This window comes from Callithrix jacchus, chromosome 4 (assembly GCF_049354715.1).
Source record: "Callithrix jacchus isolate 240 chromosome 4, calJac240_pri, whole genome shotgun sequence".
NCBI classification, from domain to species: domain Eukaryota; kingdom Metazoa; phylum Chordata; class Mammalia; order Primates; family Cebidae; genus Callithrix; species Callithrix jacchus.
This window is the reverse complement of record NC_133505.1, coordinates 89,328,499-89,351,573: the sequence shown is the minus strand read 5'-3', so window position 1 is coordinate 89,351,573 and position 23,075 is coordinate 89,328,499.

Here is a 23,075-nt window from a genome sequence, read left to right as displayed (position 1 = left end):
CAACCTCTTCCTCTTTCATTATCAACATCCTCACTAGAGTAGTAAATTAGTTACAGCTGATACACCTACACTGACATATCATTAGCACCCAAAGTCCATAGTATACATTAAAGTTTTTTTATTTATTTTATTTTTGAGACAAGATCTTATTCTGTTGCCCAGGCTGGATTGCAGTGACATAATCATGGCTCACTGTAGCCTTGACTTCTCAGGCTCAAGTGATCCTCCCACCTTGCCCTCCCAAGTAGCTGGGACTACAGGCATGTCCCACCATGCCTAGCTAATATTTTGTATTTGTAGAGACAGGTTTTCACCATGTTGCCCAAGCAGGTCTTGAAGTTTTGGCCTCCCAAAGTGCTAGGATTACAGGTGTGAGCCACTGTACCCAGCCTCATTAGGGTTTATTGTTGATATTGGGGCTTGGACAAATGCCTAATGACATGTATTCACCACTATAGCATCATACAGAATAATTTTACTGCCCTAAAATTCCTCTGTGCTTCATCTGTTCTCTGCTCCCTCCACTATAACCTCTGGCAAAAACTGATCTTTTTACTATCTCCCCAGTTTTACCCTTTCCAGATGTCATATAGCTAGAGTCATAAATATGTATTTTCAAATTGACTTCTTTCAGTTAGTAATACGCATTTAAGTTTCCTCCACGCCTTGTCATGACTTGATAGCTCTTTTTTTTAGTGCTGAATAATATTCCATTGTTCAGGTGGTCCAAGTTTATTTATCCATTCACCTACTAAAGGATATCTTTCATTGCTTCCAAATCTTGGCAATTATAAACAAAGCTGCTATAAACATCCATGTGCAGGCTTTTCTGTGAGTATAAGTTTTCAGTTCATTTGGGTAAATACCAAGGAGCACAATTGCTGGATTGTATGTAAAGAATATATTTGGTTTTGTAAGAAATTGCCAAATTATCATCCAAAGTGACTGTACCATTTTGCATTCCCACCAGCAATGTATGAGAGTTCATATTGTTCCACACCCTTGCCAGCATTTGCTATTGTCACAGTTTTGAATTTTGGTCATTCTCATTAGTAGGTAGTGGTAACTCACTGTTGTTTAAGTTTATAATTCCCTAAGGACATATAATTTTGAATATCTTTCATATGTTTTTCATAAGCATCCATATATTTTTTGTTGTTGAGGTGTATGTTCAAGTCTTTTGCCCATTTTTTTTTAATTTTAATTTTTATTTTTATCATTATTATTTTTTTATTTTTTTAAATTTTTTATTGGATTTTAGGTTTTGGGGTACATGAGCAGAGCATGTAAGACAGTTGCTTAGGTACACACATGGCAGTGTGCTTTGCTTTTCTTCTCCCCTTCACCCACATTTGGCATTTCTCCCCCGGCTATCCCTCCCCACCTCCCCCTCCCACTGGCCCTCCCCTTTTCCCCCCAATAGACCCCAGTGTTTAGTACTCCCCTTTCTGTGTCCATGTGTTCTCATTTTTCATCACCCACCTATGAGTGAGGATATGCGGTGTTTCATTTTCTGTTCTTGTGTCAGTTTGCTGAGGATGATGTTTTCCAGATTCATCCATGTCCCTACAAACGACACAAACTCATCATTTCTGATTGCTGCATAATATTCCATGGTGTATATGTGCCACATTTTTCAAATCCAGTCTATTATCAATGGGCATTTGGGTTGATTCCAGGTCTTTGCTATTGTAAACAGTGCTGCAATGAACATTCGTGTACATGTGTCCTTATAGTAGAACGATTTATAGTCTTTTGGATATATACCCAGTAATGGGATTGCTGGGTCAAATGGAATTTCTATTTCTAAGGCCTTGAGGAATCACCACACTGTCTTCCACAATGGTTGAACTAATTTACACTCCCACCAACAGTGTAAAAGTGTTCCTTTTTCTCCACATCCTCTCCAGCATCTGTTGTCTCCAGATTTTTTAATGATCGCCATTCTAACTGGCGTGAGATGGTATCTCAATGTGGTTTTGATTTGCATCTCTCTGATGACCAGTGACGATGAGCATTTTTTCATACACCAATAACAGACTTAAAGAAAGCCAAATCAAGAACGAACTGCCATTCACAATTGCTACAAAAAGAATAAAATACCTTGGAATACAACTCACAAGGAACGTAAGAGACCTCTTCAAGGAGAACTACAAACCACTGCTCAACGAAATCAGAGAGGACATAAACAGATGGAGAAACATTCCATGTTCATGGTTAGGAAGAATTAATATCGTGAAAATGGCTATACTGCCCAAAGTAATTTACAGAATCAACGCTATCCCCATCAAGCTACCATTGACTTTCTTCACAGAACTGGAGAAAACCACCATGAACTTCATATGGAACCAAAAGAGAGCCCGCATAGCCAAGTCAATTCTAAGCAAAAAGAACACAGCGGGGGGCATCACACTACCGGATTTCAAACTATACTACAAGGCTACAGTAATCAAAACAGCATGGTACTGGTACCAAAACAGAGATATAGACGAATGGAACAAAACAGAGGCACCGGAGGCAACACAACATACATACAACTATACAATCTTTTGCCCATTTTTTAACCTGGTTTTTCATTTTCTTATTTTGAGTTCTAAGAGTTCTTTGTATATTTTGACTAACAGTCCTCATCAGATGTGTCTTGCAAATATTTTCCTTCAGTTTGTGGCTTGTCTTCTCATTCTCTTTACATTGTGTTTTACAAAGCAATAATTTTTAATTTTGATAAAGTCCAGCTTATCAATTATTTATTTGATGGATTATACATTTGGTATTGTATCTAAAAAGTCATTTTTGTACCCAAGGTCATTTAGGACTTCTCTGATGTTATCTTCTAGGAATTTTATAGTTTTGCATTTTTACATTTAGGTTGGTGATCTATTTTGAGTTAATTTTTGAGAAGGGTGTGAGATCTGTGTCTAGATTCACTTTTTTTGCATATGGAAGTCCAGTTGTTTCAGACCATTTGTTGAAAATACTACCTTTGCTCTACTGTATTGCCTTTGCTTCTTTAACAAAGATTGCGTGATGATTAACACTGATTGTCAACTTCATCGAATTGAAGGATCCAAAGTATTGTTCCTGGGTATGTCTGTGAGGGTGTTGCCAAAGGAGATTAACATTTGAGTCAGTGGACTGGGAGAAGCAGACCCGCTGTCAATCTGGGTGGATGCCATCTAATCAGCTGCCAGTGCAGCTGGAATCAAGCATGAAGAAGTTGGAAGAGACTTGACTTGCACAGTCTTCTGATTTTCATCTTTCTCCCATACTGGATGCTTCCTTCCCTCAAACATCAGACTCCAAGTTCTTCAGCTTTTGGACTCCTGGACTTATACCAGCAAGACTCTTGGGCCTTCAGCCACAGACTAAAGGCTGCACTGTCAGCTTCCCTACTTTTGAGGTTTTGGGATTTAGACTGGCTTCTTTGCTCCTCAGCTTGCAGATGCCTTATTGTGGGACTTCACCTTGTCATTGTATGAGTCAATATTCCTTAATAAACTCCCCTTCATATATACATCTATCCTATTAGTTCTGTCCCTCTAGAGAATACTGGCTAACACAGATGGGTTGGCTATATTTATGTGGGTATATTTCTGGGCTATTCTGTTCCATTGCTCTATATGCCTATTCTTTTGCCAATGCCACACTGCCTTCATTAATGTAGCTTTAAAGTATGTCTTGAAGAGGAGTGGTGCTAGTCCTTCAACTTTATTCTTATTCAATAGTTGGCAATTCTGGCCTTTTGCTTCACTGTATAAACTTTTTTTTTTCCCAGGAGGGGCATAAGGCACAATGTCACTCTGTGGATCAGGTTGAAGTGCAGTGGCACTATCTCAGCTTGCTGCAACCTCTGCCTCCCTAGTTCAAGCGATTCTCATGCTTCACCCTCCCTAGTAGCTAGGATTACATGCATGCACCAGCACACGGGCTAATTTTTGTAAGTTTAGTAGAGACAGGGTTTCACCATGTTGGCCAGGCTAGTCTCAAACTCCTGCCTTTAAGTGATCCACCCACCTCAGCCTCCCAAAATTCTGGGATTACAGGCATGCACCACTACACCCTGCCATGCTTCATTGTGCAAACTTTAGAATCAGTTTGTTGATATCTACAAAATAACTTGCTAGGATCTTGATTGGATTTGCATTGAACCTATTGATCAAGTTGGGAAGAATTGACATCTTCATAATATTGTCTTATTTTCAATAGACTAGAATATCTTTCTATTCAATTCTTCTTTGATATCTTTCGTCAGACTTTTTCATTAGATTTTTGTAGTTTTCCTCATCTATAACCTCATATTAGCTTTACATTTGTAACAAACAAAAACTTTATACAAGAGGAAATAAGTCATAAAAATTTAATTAGATTTATTCTTAAGTATTTTGTGGAGAGGTGCAAAATGTGTTTTTAATTTCAAATTCCACTTGTTCATTCATGGTATATAGAAAAGCAATTAATTTTTATATGTTAACCTTGTAACCTGCAACCTTGCTTGTTAGTTCCAGGAGGTTTTTTTTGTCAATTCTTTCAGAATTTCTACATGAAGTCGGCCCTCTGTATCTGTGGAACCCACATCCACAGATTCAAATGATGGAGTATAAAAAATATTCAGAACAAAATAACAAAACTAATAGCACAACAATAAAAACAATACAAGTTAAAAAACAATATAGTATAACATCTATTTAGAAAGCATTTATATGATATTAGGTAGTACAAGTAATCTAGAGATTATAAAGGATACAGGAAGTTGTATGCAAGTTATATGAAAATACTATGTATAGTATCTTTGGTATTGGCATTAGGGTAATGCTGGCCTCATAGAATTAGTAAGGAAGTATTTCTGCTTATATCTTCTGAAAGAGATTGTAGAGAATCAGTATAGGTTTTCCCTTAAATATTTGCTAGAATTCACCAGCGAACTCATTTGGACCTGATGCTTTTTCCTTTGGGATGTTGTTAATTACTGATTAAATTTCTTTAATAAATATAGGTCTATTCATATTGTCTATTTCTTCTTGTATGAGTTTTGGCAGACTGTGCCTTTCAAGGAATTAGCCTATTTTATCTATGTTATTGAATCTGTGTACATAGAATTGCTTGTAATATTTCTTTATTATCCTTTTACTTTCCATAGGATCTGTGGTTATGTAATCTTTCTCTATTGGGATTTTAAATGGATGAGTTGAACATTTCTTATTTTTCAGAAAAAAATCAAGGTATTTGGTTTTCTTTTTATATGTCCTACAGTGGATTAACATTTAAAAATTAGAGGCCATTATCTAATCAAACTAAAGAGATTCTGCACAGCAAAAGAAACTATCATCAGCGTGAACCTGCAGAATGGGAGAAAATTTTTGTAAGCTACCCATTCAACAAAAGTCTAATATCCAGCTACAAGAAACTTAAACAAATTTATAAGAAAAAACAAACAATCCAATCAAGAAGTGGGCAAAGAATATGAACAGACACTTCTCAAAAGAAGACATTTACGTTGCCAACAGATATATGAAAAAAATCATCATCACTGGTCATTAGAGAAATGCAAAACAAAACCATAATTTGATACCATCTCATGCCAATTAGAATGACAATTATTAAAAAGTCAGGACACAACAGATGCTGGTGAAGCTGTGAAGACATAAGAAGACTTCTACAGTGTTGGTGGGACCATAAATTAGTTCAACGGTTGTGGAAAACAGTGGAAATTCCCCAAGAATCTAGAAATAGAAATAACATTTGACCCAGCAATCTCATTACTGGGTATATACCCAAAGGATTATAAATCATTCTGCTATAAAGACACATGCACATGTATATTCATTACAGCACTATTTACAATAGGAAAGACATGGAACCAACTAAAATGCCCATAAATGATAGACTGGATAAAGAAAACAGGACACATATATACCATGGAATACTATTCAGCCATTAAAAAAGAATGAGTTCATGTCCTTTGCAGGGACATGGATGAAGCTAGAAACCATCATTCTTAACAAACTAACACAGGAATGGAAAACCAAACACTGCATGTTCTCACTCATAGGTGGGAGTTGAAAAATGAGAACATGTGGACACAGGGAGGGGAGCATCACATCACATTCTGTCAGTATTGGGGGTAGGGGAAGGAGACCATTAGGACAAATACCTAATGCATGAGGGGCTTAAAACCTAGATCATGGGTTGTTAGGTGCAGCAAACCACCAAGGCACATGTATACTTATGTAACAAACCTGCATGTTCTGCACATGTATCCCAGAACTTAAAGTAAAATAAAAAACAAAAAAATTAAAAAAAGAAATTAGTGGCCCTTGATTAAAAAGTAAGTTCTCTAGTTAAACTTTCTATGAATATACATAATTTGATTTTGTTTATATCAGCTATAGTCTTCTTAATGAAGAACAATACAGCTAACATGCTTCTGTAAAAGAGCAACAGTAACCAAAACAGCATGGTATTGTTATGAAAACACACACATAGACCAATGGAACAGAATGGAGAGCCCAGAAATAAGGCTGCATACCTGCAACCATCTGATCTTCAACAACCTGACAAAAATAAGCAATGGGGAAAAGGCTCTGTACTCAATAAAGGGTGTTGGGATAACTGGCATACACAGAATATTGAAACTGGACCCCTTTTTTACACCATATACAAAAATCAACTCAAGATGGATTAAAGACTTAAATGTAAAACCCAAAAGTATAAAAACTCTGGAGGACAATGAGGCAATACTATCCTGAACATAGGAACAGGCAAAGGTTTCATGACAAAGACACCAAAAGAAATCACAACAAAGGCAAAAATTGATAAGTCGGAGCTAATTAAACTTAAAAGCTTCTGTACAGCAGAGGAAAAGAAAAGAAAAGCATCTGCATCTGACAAAGGTCTAACAGCCAGCATCTATAAGAAAGTTAAACAAATTAACAAGAAATAACAACCATGTTAAAAGTGGGGCAAGGAACATGAACAGACACTTTACACTGTTGGTGGGAATATTAATTAGCTTAACCATTTTGGAAAACGATATGAAGATTCCTCAAAGAGTTAAAAACATAACTACCATTTAACCTAGCAATCACATTACTGGGTATGTATCCAGAGGAATATAAATCATTCTACCATAAAGACACATGGATGTGAATGTTCATTGCAGCATTATTCACAATAGCAAAGACACAGAATCAGCCTAAATGCTCCTCAATGACGACTGAATAAAGAAAATGTGGTACATATATACCATGGAATACTATCAAGCCATAAAAAAGAATGAGAGTATATCTTTTGCAGGAACATAAATGGAGGTGGAGGGTGTTATCCTTAGCAAACTAACAGGAACAGAAAACCAAATACCACATCCTGCACCTTATAAGTGGGAGCTAAATGATGAGAATATACATATATAAAAAGGGAAACACAGACACTGGTGTCTATTTGAGGTTGGAGGTTGGGAGGAGGGAAAGGACCAGAAAAAATAACTATTGGGTACTGGGCTTAGTACCTGGGTTACAAAATAATCTTTATAACAAACCCCTGGGACACCAGTTTACCTATGCAGCAAACCTGTACATGTACCTCTGAACCTAAAATGAAAGTTAAAAAATAAAAATAATAAATAAAATGATTCTGTAGAAAAGAACCCATTCCATTAATGTGTTTCTTTAAGAAAAGCAACTGCTTTAAAATATGCGGTATTCCCCAAAGTGTTCATTAAATTTTGTACTGCACATCTATCATTCTAGTTGACAGGTTTCTAACTTCTGCTTTTTATCAAGAAAGAATTCAAGAATTAAGTCAATTAACAAGTAAAAATCCACCCCTCTTGGAAATTTCGGTCATTCCCATACAAATATGTTTTGAAGACTTTTCTTTTTCCAAGAAAGTCTTTCCATGACAGCTATCACATAGAGTTAATGAATTTGTGCCAGCATCTAACACTTTATCAGAAATTTTAATTATGATAAATGTAGTAAATATCTAACAGGCAATTATGATAAATGCCTATACATGTATTAAAATATTAGCCATGCTTCCAAATAAAATTATTACTTCCTTTTATCAGTTTTTTGGCATCTCATGTAAGATATAAATTTTTGTGTATCAATAAGTAGCTCAAAATATTTTGAACATTCTTATGAGACATTCTTTCAAAGTATTCCTTTAGAGAACTCTAGGAAAGAGCAAAACAGAGTTCTGTCTCTTGGCATTATAAATCCTCATGTCCATTTTACATAATAAATTATTAAGTTTTAACCACACAAGAGACCAATAAAACAATTGTTGAGATACATAATTAGAAACAAAATAATTTTTGTCTCCTATTTGTTCTGCAACTTTTCTTTGATAGCATTGATATTTAATTCATGCATATTTTCAAAACATTTATTAATCAATTTTCTAAGGTCAAAAATATTTCTTTGAACTATTTTTTGTTACCAAAGTTTTGCTTTTATGAACTGTATTTGGGGTTCAATAAGGTATTTGACATTTTTAACTTCCTTAGTTAATTGCTTTATGTTAGCACCAGGGATTTAGGGTGTTTCTTCAGACTTCTGTTTATTTGTGCATAATTCACAATGACAATACTATGGAGCAGTGAGTGACCAAGATGGGCTCACAGGAGTGGAGAAATGATGGATGTCAAACCCTCGGCAGACTTTCTCCTTGGTCAGGGCTAATGGAGAGGGTTTCCTTGTTCCTTTTTGGCATGGAGTAAATCCCAAGCAAACAGAGAAGCCTAGGGGAAAAGGGAAGTTGGTGGTCTAGAACAAATCTTATTTGCTCTTTTCCTTTCTTTCCCTCTTTTCTTTCTCTCTCCCCTTCTCTCATCTCTCGCTATTTCAGTTTAGAATCCTTTGCATACTCAAAACAGAAGTTTGTTCATATTAGTTCTCATAATGATTAATGTTAAAATACAGAGATTTTAGCTCAGCATGGTGGTGTGTCCCTGTGGTTTCAGCGACTCAGGAGGCTGAGGCTGGAGAATTGTTTGAGTTGTGGAGTTGGAGCTTGCTGTGAGCTGAGATCAGGCCACTGTACTCCAGCCTAGGTGATAGAGGGATATTCTGACTCAGACGAAGAAGGGAGAAGAAGAAGAAAGGAAGAAGAAGAAGAAGAAAAAGAAGAGGAAAAAGAAGAAGAAGAAGGAGGAGGAGGAGGAGGAGGAGGAAGAAAGAGAAGGAGGAGGAGGAGGAAAAGGAGGAGGAGGAGGAAAAGAAGGAGGAGGAGGAAAAGAAGGAGGAGGAGAAGGAGGAGGGAGAGGGAGAAGGTGGGGCGGGGAGAGAGATGGGGGAGGGAAAGGGAGAGTGGGAAGGGGAAGGAGAGGGGGAGGGAGAGGGGAAGGGAGAGGGAGAGGTGGAAGGGGAAGGAGGAGGAGGAGTGGGAAGGGGATGGAGAGGGAGGGGAGAGGGAGAGGGGTGGCTATAGTGGCACATGCCTGTAGTCCCAGCTAGTTGGCAGGCTGAAGCAGGAGGATCACTTGAGCCTGTGAGGTCAAGCCTGCAGTGAGCCAAGATGGTGCCACTGCACTCCAGCCTAGGTGACCAAGTGAGATACTGTCAAAACAACAACAACAACAACAAACACAACAACAAAACAGCCCCCAAACAAAACAGATTTTGCAGGAATCCACCTAAGAGAAAATGATAGAAACAGCAGAAGATTCTCTCTCTCTGTCTCTCATATGACCTTTCTCTCATGACATCTCTGTTTTTCTGTGTGCATTTGGTCAATTTGCATTTCTCTATTAACTAACTTCTCAGTATAATTTCTGTTTCCACCAACCATGTCTCTATATCCTGACTCTACATCATACCTTCAGTGCCAGTTCCCTTTCCTAATTTACTCAGTTTCTCATTCCCCAATTCCAAAATACCCAATAAAGGAATCTTATTGTCTCAGCTAGTCTTTTCAAGCCAGGCTGTTGATAGTCAGAAACCACTCAGGCTGAGGGATAGGATCATATGGATACAGAAAGAGTTATGAGCAGGGCAGGCAATAATCAACATCTCTAGTATAGTCTTCTATTTTTCTTTTATTTTTTTTCAAATAGCTACTGAATACCTACTATGTACTCATTACTATTCTAGCCTCAACCTCTACTTTCAAGAAGCTAATTGTCCAAAGAGCAAAGAAAGCTAGCAACAACTTTTAGGTATTGTCATAACTGCTACAATAAAGAGTTCTTAAGATTCACCCCCAGAAAGGGCACCTCAACTGATGGGGATGCCAGAGAGGCTCCACAGATAAGATGATACCTGAACAAGGTCTAAAAGAATAAATAAGAGTCACCTAAGTGATGGGAGTAGGAGGCTGGCGAAGATGAAAAGGAAGAACACAGAGGACTCCTGGCAGATGGAGCCATTTGTAGAAAGGAACAAAGGTTAGAAATTCACTGTAAATCTCTGGGACTGTAAGTGGTTCAGCAATGCCAGAGGCCTGGCAAGAAAAAGGATGAAGAGGTAGGTGGGGCAATATCATAAAGTATCTTGCAGGCTTCAAGTTTGGAGGGCAATGGGGCCACTAAATAATTTTCAATAAGGCAGTAATACAATTGGATTTGCATTTTATGAAGATCTCTCAGGTAGCAATGTTGGCAATGGATTGGACAGGTACTACTGAAGGCTAAGAAATAAGTTCGATGATCACTCTAGCCTTCAAAGTAAGAAATTATGTGAGGGTTGGAATTAAGGCATACCATTGGAATGGAGAAAAGATGGACTTGTGAACTCCTAAGGAAAGAGAGTCAATGCACACAAACTCAAGTTCTGACAGGAAGAGTGACTAGAGGTCTGGTGGCTTTACCTCCTTGAATACTTTCCATGGCCACCCCAATACAGGTACTAGTCAAATATCTAGTTCTTCCTCCCTATGTCTTACCGTTGGTGTGCACAAGCAGATGAGGAGAAACGGAGAGATTACGGCTTCATTTTTAGCATCTAGGGAGCACTGTTTTACAAACTCTCTAACTCTCTTTACAAAACTTTATCCATTTGTATTCCTCAAATCCCTTTGCCATTGGACCTCTTTGTCTTTTAGTCCATTCTTCCAAGCTGTCTTTTCTTTCCTTGACTGCTCTGCTCTTTCACATTCCCTTGACTAATGTTGTCCAGAAATACGTAACATTCACTCACTCATATACTCAGTTAACATTTGTTAATTTCCTACTATGGACAAAAAGAAGAAAGTGATCAAAGAGCAATGCTTCCATGACATGCAAGCACTTTTTATACCTTTGAGACAGAAGAGCAGGGTAGAAAGATATGACTACAGTGGGATTAGCAAAAACTGAACCCATCAGCAAGGCTTTAATGAGCTCAGTGTGGGCCCAAACTCTGCAAGAATCAGAGGAGGGTCCATATAGATTTATAGATTTTACTACCTATGGTCAACGGCAGTGTTGGGGACACATGTAACTTGGGCTATTTTCTTTTGGAGATCCCTCTGGCCCATCTCACCTGCATGATCTCCTAGATGTGCTTTCACTTGCCAGCATGGAAGCAATAAAATAATTACCATTTAGGGCTATAAAAGTGGACTTTTGGAGGGTCATTAGCAGTTATCCTCCTGCCTAGAAGTGTAGCTTAATCTTTAGCTTTAATGACTCTCTAAAAACTGTTTTGTCTCTAGAATAACCAACCACTAAGGATGAGAAGAAGGAATTAGAAAAGCATTCTTATCCTGAGTTTTAGTGTAGACTGATCTCAAGAGCCACATTCAACACTGGGATTAAGCTACATGCCTCTCTCTCATAAGGCGCTTCATTCACCTCAAGTGAGCAAAATATTTCTGGTTCATTTCTGGAAAGGAAGTGAAACTGTGTGTGAACTCAGGTTACCCAACAAGGAAGGCACAGGCAGAAGAACAATAGCTGAGTACATCAGCACTGGCTTCATAAAGGCCAGCAAGCAAGGTGGGGTGGGAGAGGAAATCAGTACATCTAATAGTCTGATAAAATACTTCATGGTTTCACAGAAGTGTGGCTGGGAACAATTTAACATAGTTTGTGACAGCAGAGAAACACTGTTAACTGACTGAAAATCCCAGAGTGTTGACATCAGGGCCCAGAGGATTCCTATTGGGCTGAAGCAATGCAAAAAGTACAAAAAAGGCTAAGCTGTAAATCATGCCCTAGAGGTCAAGACACTTACACAAGGTTACACATGGAATTCTTACAGCCAACCAAATTGGACTTGCTTTGAAGCTTGGTAAACAATCTTTGTCTTGGCTGCTTTGCTGCAGCCATATAAGATGGCCAAAGACAGCTGCAAAAAGGCTTTCAGCAGTTTCATTTAGTCTACCTTCTAACATCCATTAGACCAGAAGATTCCCCTGAAGCGACTGTGTCCCTTAGAGCATGATTCTTCATGTTATTGCAAGGTCCTTTCCCCATTTCTTCAGTCAGCTATATGGGAAGTACAAATATTTTACTACCTGTAAAGCAAATGAGTTACAAGCCTCATGAGTTTGTAGTGATATGTTCTTTTTGGTACAAGTTGCAAATGTGATGGCATTTTATGGCAGTTTCGCTGTCCCTTTCCTGATTTGACTGTACTTGTATCTTCCTTGAAAAGCAGAGCCAATTCTCCCAGCCTCCTTATTAATAGGAAAGTAAAATTTCTTCTCTTTGAGCTACAGGTTCACACCCATTTCCAGGTCACATTCATTGCATTGCTTAACTATTCTTCAACTGTAACTTAATTTGTTCATAAAATTATCACCATTTACATATCCCTGGTCCAGAGGCTCAAAGTTATTCATGTTGTAACTACTTCTTCATATTCCAAAACTTTCTCTAAAAACTCACGTTTGCTTTTAATTTTTCCAGTGATTCTTTTTCTAACTCCTAGGGTCTCCTCCGTCCCCCAGGGAGCTCACATTCCAAGGCCCACACCTGGTCTGTACTTTCTAAACAACCCCAAATGAAACATCATAGCACCTTACATTAGTCTGTTCTTGTGCTGCTTATAAAGACCTACCCTAAATTGGGTGATTTATAAAGACAAAGAGGTTTAATGGACTCACAGTGTCATATGGCTGGGGAGGTCTCACAATCATGGCAGAAGGCAAAAGGGGAGAAAGGCAAATCTTATGTAGCCACAGGCGAGATTGCGTGTGCAGGGAAACTCCCTTTTATAAAACCATCAAATTTCTTATTCACTAACAGGAGAACAGCATGCGTAAGAACAGCATGGGTAAGACCGCCGTGATTAAAGTACCTCCCACCAGGTCCCTCCCACAACATGGGAATTATGGAAACTGCAATTCAAGCTGAGATTTGGGTGAGGACAAAGCCAAACCATATCACACATCTTCAGACAGACTTTATTGGTTTTACTTCCTGCCCATTTGACTTGTTTTAGTCTCTAGTTTTCGTTTAATTTTTTGTGAATTATTTTACTCTCTAGTTTTCATTTAATTTGTTAGGAGACGGGTGTTCTTCTACACCATATAGTTAAGCTATGTTGGCAGGACTATGGGAGTCAGGGAGGTCAAAAAAGCCAGAATCTAAGTACAGAAGGTCAAAGATGGGGCAGAGAGGAAAGGTGAGGGAGAGAGAGATTGATTCTCTATAGAAAAGTCCAACCTGCTGCAGTTGCTAATCCTTTCAAAGTCACTTCATATACTGCTAAGTTAATGGAGGCAGTCATTTTTCCCTTCCTCCTCTAGCAGATAGTGATAATATTTGTTACCTGGATAACCTATCCATTTACTCTCTACCCCTCCCCTAAATAGGACTGCCATCATTCCTGTGTGGAACAAAACTCACAATTCAACAGAGCCATGCCATTTAGTTTGTTTAATTACAATGCTTATTTTTACCAACACCCAGCAGCCTATTGGTGAAGACATATTTTTAGAAATCTAACAAATAAACAAATACATCCTTAGATCACAGACACAGCTCTCCTATTTTGTTTGGTACAAAAAGGAAAGAACACTTATCACACCTACACCCTATTTTTCCCCGTTTCCATCTACTTAAATACCCTTAAACGCACTTAAATGAAGAAATGACACATGATTCCTAGTTTTCTAAACCACAACTAGAATTTCCTCTGTGGAATTAATGTGAATACTCTCTGAAAATCTTTTGTAATGAGATTTAATTTCTCTTTTGTGCTACAAAATGGCTTCAGAACTGACCAAATAAGCAAAATCTTGTGGGAGTGGGGTGGGGGGCATACGCAGGCTAGAGAATAACTAGAAGGCTATTCCAGTAACCAACCAAGAGTTTGATTTGGGAAACTGACCAGATGGCTTGACTGCTGACGTTTTCTGAACATTTAAAGAAGGAATAACACTACTCTTACATAAACTCTTTGTGAGTATGGAGAAACAAGAAACATTTCCAAACTTGTTTATAAGGCCAGCATAATCCACATTTTAAAAACCTGTCAATCACTGGTCATTAGAGAGATGCAAGTCAAAACCACATTGAGATACCATCTCACACCAGTTAGAATGTCGATCATTAAAAAATCTAAAGACAGCAGATGCTGGAGAGGATGTGGAGAAATAGGAACATTTCTACACTGCTGGTGGGAGTGTAAATTAGTTCAACCATTGTGGAAGACAGTGTGGCGATTTCTCAAGGACCTAGAAATAGAAATTCCATTTGACCCAGCAATCCCATTACTGGGTATATGTCCAAAGGACTATAAATTGTTCTACTATAAGGACACAGGCACACGAATGTTCATTGCAGCACTGTTTACAATAGCAAAGACCTGGAACCAACCCAAATGCCCATCGATGATAGACTGGACAGGGAAAATGTGGCACATATACGCCATGGAATATTATGCAGCAATAAAAAATGATGAGTTCATGTCCTTTGTAGGGACATGGATGAATCTGGAGAACATCATTCTCAGCAAACTGACACAAGAACAGAAAATGAAATACTGCATATTCTCACTCATAGGTGGGTAATGAACAATGAGAACACATGGATACGGGGAAGGGAGTACTACACACTGGGATCTATTGGGGGCAGTAGGGGAGGGACAGCTGGGGGGGGCGGAGCTGGGGAGGGATAGCATGGGGAGAAATGCCAAATGTGGGTGAAGGGGAGGAAGGCAGCAAAACACACTGCCACGTGTGTACCTATGCAACTATCTTGCATGTTCTGCACTTGTACCCCAAAACCTAAAATGCAATTAAAAAAAAAGAAAAAGAAAAAAAGAAGGAAAGGGAAAAGAAAAAAAATAAAATAAAAACCTGGCAAGGACATTATAAAAAAAGTCAGTTATAACCCAATATATTTCATGAACTTAAATGCAAAAAATATTTTTAATAAATGATTAGATATGCATATGGCAAAATGAAACATGAACCTTAATTCAAAATGGATTGTGGATCTAACTATAAATGCTTTAAGAATAATAAAGTTGTGAGAAGGAAACATAGAATATGTAATGGCCACAGGGTGGCAAAGATTTCTTAAATAAGACACACAAAAAATTAATCATAAACCACAATAAATTGTATTTTATTAAATTAGACGTTATTAAAATAATAAATGCTCTCTATCAAGAGAGCATCAGGAAAGTGAAAAGTTACCAAGAAGGAAAATAATTTTTCAATAGATATGTTTAACAAAAGATTTATATCTGAAATATATAAAGAACCACTACAGCTCAATAAAGAAAAGCAAATCAACTTTTAGAGGGAAAAAACTATAAATAGACACTTCATAAAAAAGGATACCCATGGATTCAATAAGTACTTTTAGAAAGTAATCAAGATTGATAGCCAGTAGAAAGGTGCAAACTAATACCACAATGAAATATTATGACACATCTGCCAGAATGGTTGAAATGTTTTTAATGATGATACCAAGGGTCAGAAAGGATATGAAGCAATTGGAACTCATATACTGCTGTTTGACACAACCTCTTTGGAAAATTGATTGGCAATAGCATTAAGTTAAACATAGAAATCCCTGTGATCCAGCAGTTCTACTTCCAGGTACCTACCCTGAAGAAATGAGTAGGTAATTTATACTGTAAGGCACAGATGAGGTACCTATCCTGAAGAAATGAGTATGTAATTTATACTGCAAGGCACAGGTGAGGTACCTATCCTGAAGGAATGAGTATGTAATTTATACCGTAAGGCACAGATGAGGTGCCTACCCTGAAGGAATGAGTATGTAATTTATACTGTAAGGCACAGGTGAGGTACCTATCCTGAAGGAATGAGTATGTACGGTAAGGCACAGATGAGGTGTCTATCCTGAAGGAATGAGTATGTAATTTATACTGTAGGGCACAGATGAGGTATCTACCCTGAAGGAATGAGTATGTATTTATACTATAAGGCACAGATGAGAATTGTTATAGCAGTGCTCTATATCATAGCCCCTAACTAGAAACAACCCAATGACTACCAACAGGAAATGGAAAAACTATGACATATTTATACAATGAATGTTTTATGGAAATAATAAAGAATAAATTACTAGTATATGGAACAAGGAAAATTTCATAGAAAAAATGTTGAACTTAAGAAGCTGGCAGAAAAAAGTATATTTTATGTTCTTTTGTTTTATTAAGTTTAAAGAAAGGCAAAACTAACCTATAATTATATATATATATATATATATTTTTTTTTTTTTTTGAGACGGAGTTTCGCTCTTGTTACCCAGGCTGGAGTGCAATGGCGCGATCTCGGCTCACCACAACCTCAGCTCACCGCAACCTCCGCCTCCTGGGTTCAGGCAATTCTCCTGCCTCAGCCTCCTGAATGATATATATTGTTTAAAAAGCTCCCAAATGATTCTAATGTGTATCTAGGTTTGAGAACCACTTATATACAAAGGAGGTAACTCAGGGCCCAGAAGGTGAGGTAATTTGGCCAAGCTCTCTTGATTCCTCGCTGCTGCTGTCATTCGGGAAAAAAGATTCAAAACTGCACTTCATTATATGTACCACATGATGGAATCCCAAACCTTAAACTGTATATATTTTCTCTAATAAGCCCATCTATGTAGATTCCATGAGCTGTCCAAGAGATCTCTTTTTTCACCTAAGAGTGAGCGAACATTTCTCTTTTCCCATGAAAGCATTCTTTGATAATTTCTACTATTTAAAAATTATAAGTATGTAAAAGCATAAATAAATATTAAAGAAGTGATATATATTTCTCTCAGGTGTCATTTTTATATCTCTACCTGATATTAGTTAAACCATTTTTCTGATATCCCAGCGTTAATCTTCTGATTTTTGGTGGTTTTTACTTTCTGTTTATTTATAAAAGCATTTAGAAAGATTCTGAAAAGACTTGGGAAAGAAAGAGTTTCTGTCTCCATCAGGAGATTGAGAAACAGTGGTTCGCTGCAAAATGCTTATTATGTTCATTCAGTGCCAATTCTACTTGACAAGATAATGAAGGCAGAAGAATGTTCACATTTTCTGCTTTTGCAGTGAGCAATGTGGAATGCATTCAGATCAACAAAATTTAAGACTATCTCCGATAAACAAAAGAGATGCATTAGCTCTTTGTACATCTAGTTAATAGCAATCATGATGAATAGCCCAACAAAGAAAAATCAATTGACACATTTATATGTGAAAAGAATTTGAATATTCAAAGTTGAAATTCACAAATGTGGGTATTTATAATCCCTTAAAAACCACAAGGAAAGGTAGAAAAGTTAAAAAAAAAACTAGTAAGAAGAGTGACCAATAATAATCAGCTTTATTTCGACAAGTTATATTAGTGGGGAGAATCTCTCACATCTTTTTGCTTTTCTGTAATCTTTAATCACTTCTCAACTATTTGTTTTGTTTTTTTCTATTCCTGAGAGTTGTCACCTATACGGAATGCCCTATGGCCTAGAAATGTGTTTCCTTATTAGTTTATCTGAATCCCAACTCATTTTCTATTGGTAAAAGCACTGTTTCTTCGCCTATAGCATTTTTATCTTCAAATTTATCAATGATGCTGAACAATAGCTATCCAATGCCACTTTCTTTATATTTGCTATTTCCTCATACTTCTCAACAAGGCTGATAAATCACATCTGCTAGTGAATTCCTTTCCATCAGTATACCATCCTAATTCACAGTCAATGCCAGGTGCACTGCGCTCCATCCACCAAATCCATCACCATTATTGGAGTCCTTATTGCCCACTAGACAGCAAGTGATATAGCTCCAAACCTCCATCTTATCACCTGCACTCTAGCACCACTCCTGGTAATGTCTCAGACTAGCTTCTCAGAATTCAGAAATCAACTATGTATAAAGGAGAGATGGGGCCAGAATTGGGCAAAGGGATATGCCAAACTGTGATATAGGAAGACAGCCTCAGCCAATCCCCAGGGGAGCTGGAGAACATATAATTCATCAGAGGGGTGCCATATTGGTCCTCTCTACTCCACCACCATCAGTTATTATATCTGTCATCAGTTGTTGGATGTGGGCCACTGGGAAGGCCTTTGCCCTTGAAAAATGAGACTGTGCAATTGAGGCAAACTCAGACTAAATAAATGCTGACACCTGAGGCATTAAGTTCTTTCTGGAATAGGAATTGATTGTTTCTATCACAGAGATCCATGAGGACAAATGCAGATTATGTCAGGTCTGAAAATAATTCTAATCCTCCAAAATAACCCTAGATCGCACCCTAGAAAGACTTTAGGCTTCTTTCAGGCCTGATCTTAATTTGAAGCCCAGAGTGTGGGCCAAAATTTTCCCATTTGCTTTGGAAAATACTCCAAAATCTCACTGGCCTAAATTCTTCATGCATTGTAAGGTTGCTAAGAGATTTTTAAAGTGTATTTTCAAAAGGGATTTCTAGTTTAGTTTGCAAAAAAGATTACATATTAAAACAAAGGTTTTGGGGGGAAACGATATAACTCCAACTAAAATTGAATTAATATTTTAATCAGGAAACAACTATATAAGATGCTGTGAGTTCCCTCCCCAAATCAGGAAAGATTTGGGGAGGGAACTCACAGCATCTTATATAGTTGTTTGACCTTAGGCTCTGCTTTAGATATTACTTTTTGATCTTATGAGATTCAGCCAGATTCTAGGTGTCTAGGGACCATTTTCCAAAAATCTCCTTGTCTTTTTCTGTCTTACTGAATTCAGACCAGAATTCAGTAATTCTGTAGTTTAAATTCCATCCTGGGCACTGAAAACTTTAACCACTGTAATTAAATCTAGTAGACATTTAAAAATTTCTAATTTAGAAGCATTAATCTTTTTCCCTCTTGAGACTTTTCTTTCTTATGCCTTACCATAAGACTGAGCACCATGTTACCACTAAGCTTTCCCTGTTTGAAACAGCTAACATTAACCAGCAGAGCACCCTAAAGAAGAAAAATGTCCATTGAGCAGGCATGGATATTATCCAAAGACACCAGAGCTTTGCTGTGAACTGATTTTTTTTTTTTTGAGATGGAGTTTCACTGTTGTTACCGAGACTGGAGTGCAATGGCACGATCTCGGCTCACCGCAACCTCTGCCTTCTGGGTTCAAGCAATTCTCCTGCCTCAGCCTCCTGAGTAGCTGGGACTACAGGCACGCACCACCATGCCCAGCTAATTTTTTTTTGACTGTTAATAACATACAAGCTTTATTAAATTGACATATGCAGTGGTTGTTTGATGATATTAAAATTATAATAAAAATTTAAAGTATCATTTTCTCTACTTTTTGGTAGAACTGACAAAGTTTAAGGTCAGTAAGAACAAACTAGAAATTATTATATATGACTTTGAGTTTTCCTACTGAAGAAAAAGAAAAGTTGTTAACTTTTTTGAAGGTCTTTCTTTCAATGATATATATGATTATATGATGATCAAATTTTATAAATACTATGCAAAAGTTATCTTAAGTATTTGTACTTGAGGCCGGACACAGTGGCCCTTACCTGTCATCCTGGCACTTCAGGAAACCAAGGTGGATGGACTGATTGAGCCAAGGAGATCTTGAAAATCCAAAGGCTGGGTTTTTTTTCTTTTTTTTTTTTTTAATTGCATTTGAGGTTTTGGGGTACATGTGCAGAACATGCAAGATAGTGGCATAGGTACACACGTGGCAGTGTGTTTTGCTGCCTTCCTCCCCTTCACCCACATTTGGCATTTCTCCCCATGCTACCCTCCCCAGCTCCCCCCTCCGCTGTCCCTCCCTTATTCCCCCCAATAGATCCCAGTGTGTAGTACTCCCTTCCCCGTATCCATGTGTTCTCATTGTTCATCACCCACCTATGAGTGAGAATATGCAGTATTTCATTTTCTGTTCTTGTGTCAGTTTGCTGAGAATGATGTTCTCCAGATTCATCCATGTCCCTACAAAGGACATGAACTCATCATTTTTTATTGCTGCATAATATTCCATGGCGTATATGTGCCATATTTTCCCAATCCAGTCTATCATCGATGGGCATTTGGGTTGGTTCCAGGTCTTTGCTATTGTAAACAGTGCTGCAATGAACATTCATGTGCATGTGTCCTTATAGTAGAACAATTTATTGTCCTTTGGACATATACCCAGTAATGGGATTGCTGGGTCAAATGGAATTTCTATTTCTAGGTCCTTAAGAAATTACCACACTGTCTTCCACAATGGTTGAACTAATTTACACTCCCACCAGCAGTGTAGAAATGTTCCTATTTCTCCACATCCTCTCCAGCATCTGTTGTCTCTAGATTTTTTAATGATCGCCTTTCTAATTGGTGTGAGATGGTATCTCAATGTGGTTTTGATTTGCATCTCTCTAATGACCAGTGATGATGAGCATTTTTTCATATGTTTGCTGACCTCATGTATGTCTTCTTTTGTAAAGTGTCTGTTCATATTCTTTGCCCACTTTTGAATGGGCTTGTTTGTTTTTTTCTTATAAATCTGTTTGAGTTCTTTGTAAATTCTGGATATCGGCCCTTTGTCAGATGGGTAAACTGCAAAGATTTTTCCCCATTCTGTTGGTTGCTGATTCACTCTAGTGACTGTTTCTTTTGCTGTGCAGAAGCTGTGGTGTTTGATTAGGTCCCATTTGTCTATTTTGGCTTTTGTTGCCAATGCTTTTGGTATTTTGGTCATGAAGTCCTTGCCTACTCCTATGTTCTGAATGGTTTTGCCTAGATTTTTTTCTTGGGTTTTTATGGTGCCGGATCTTATGTTTAAATCTTTAATCCATCTGGAGTTAATTTTAGTGTAAGGTGTCAGGAAGGGTTCCAGTTTCTGCTTTCTGCACATGGCTAGCCAGTTTTCCCAACACCATTTATTAAACAGGGAATCCTTTCTGCATTGCTTGTTTTTGTCAGGTTTATCAAAGATTGTATGGTTGTAGATATGTTGTGTTGCCTCCAATGCCTCTGTTTTGTTCCATTGGTCTATATCTCTGTTTTGGTACCAGTACCATGCTGTTTTGATTACTATAGCTTTGTAGTATAGCTTGAAGTCCCGTAGTGTGATGCCTCCCGCTGTGTTCTTTTTGCTTATAATTGACTTGGCTCTGTGGGCTCTCTTTTGGTTCCATATGAAGTTCAAGTTGGTTTTTTCCAGTTCTGTGAAGAAAGTCAATGGTAGCTTGATGGGGATAGCATTGAGTCTGTAAATTACTTTAGGCAGTATGGCCGTTTTCACAATATTAATTCTTCCTAACCATGAACATGGAATGTTTCTCCATCTGTTTGTGTCCTCTCTTATTTCGTTGAGTAGTGGTTTGTAGTTTTCCTTGAAGAGGTCCCTTACGTTCCTTGTAAGTTGTATTCATAGGTATTTTATTTTCTTTGTAGCAATTGTGAATGGCAGTTCATTCTTGATTTGGCTCTCTTTAAGTCTGTTATTGGTGTATAGGAATGCTTGTGACTTTTGCACATTGATTTTATATCCTGAGACTTTGCTGACGTTGCTTATCAGTTTCAGGAGTTTTTGGGCTGAGATGATAGGGTCTTCTAGATATACTATCATGTCGTCTGGAAATAGAGACAATTTGGCTTCCTCCTTTCCTATTTGAATACCCTTTATTTCTTTTTCTTGCCTGATTGCTCTGGCTAGAACTTCCAGCACTATATTGAATAGGAGTGGTGAGAGAGGGCACCCTTGTCTAGTGCCGGATTTCAAAGGGAATGCTTCCAGTTTTTGCCCATTCAGTATGATATTGGCTGATGGTTTGTTATAAATAGCTTTTATTATTTTGAGATACATTCCATCAATACCGAGTTTATTGAGGGTTTTTAGCATAAAGGGCTGTTGAAATTTGTCAAAGGCCTTCTCTGCGTTAATTGAGATAATCATGTGGTTTTTGTTTTTGGTTCTGTTTATGCGGCGAATTATGTTTATAGACTTGTGTATGTTGAACCAGGCTTGTATCCCCGGGATGAATCCTACCTGATCATGATGGATAAGCTTTTTGATGTGCTGTTGCAATCGGCTTGCCAGTATTTTATTGAAGATTTTTGCATCTATGTTCATCATGGATATTGGCCTGAAGTTTTCTTTTCTTGTTGGATATCTGCCGGGTTTTGGTATCAGGATGATGTTGGTCTCATAAAACGATTTGGGAAGGATTCCCTCTTTTTGGATTATTTGGAAGTTTCAGAAGGAATGGTACCAGCTCCTCTTTGTGTTTCTGGTAGAATTTGACTGTGAACCCATCTGTACCTGGGTTTTTTTTGTGTGTGTGTGGTAGGCTCTTACTTGCTGCCTCAACTTCAGACCTTGTTATTGGTCTGTTCATAGTTTCTGTTTCCTCCTGGTTTAGGCTTGGGAGGACACAAGTGTCCAGGAATTTATCCATTTCTTCCAGGTTTACTAGTTTATGTTCATAGAGTTGTTTGTAATATTCTCTCATGATGGTTTGAATTTCTGTGGAATCTGTGGTGATTTATCCTTTATCATTTTTTATTGCATCTATTTGGTTATTCTCTATTTTCTTTTTTATCAGTCTGGCTAGTGGTCTGTCTATTTTGTTGATCTTTTCAAAAAACCAGCTCTTGGATTATTGATATTTTTGAAGGGGTTTTCGTGTCTCTATCTCCTTCAGTTCAGCTCTGATCTTAGTTATTTCTTTTCTTCTGGTAGGTTTTGAGCTTTTTTATCTTGCTCCTCTAG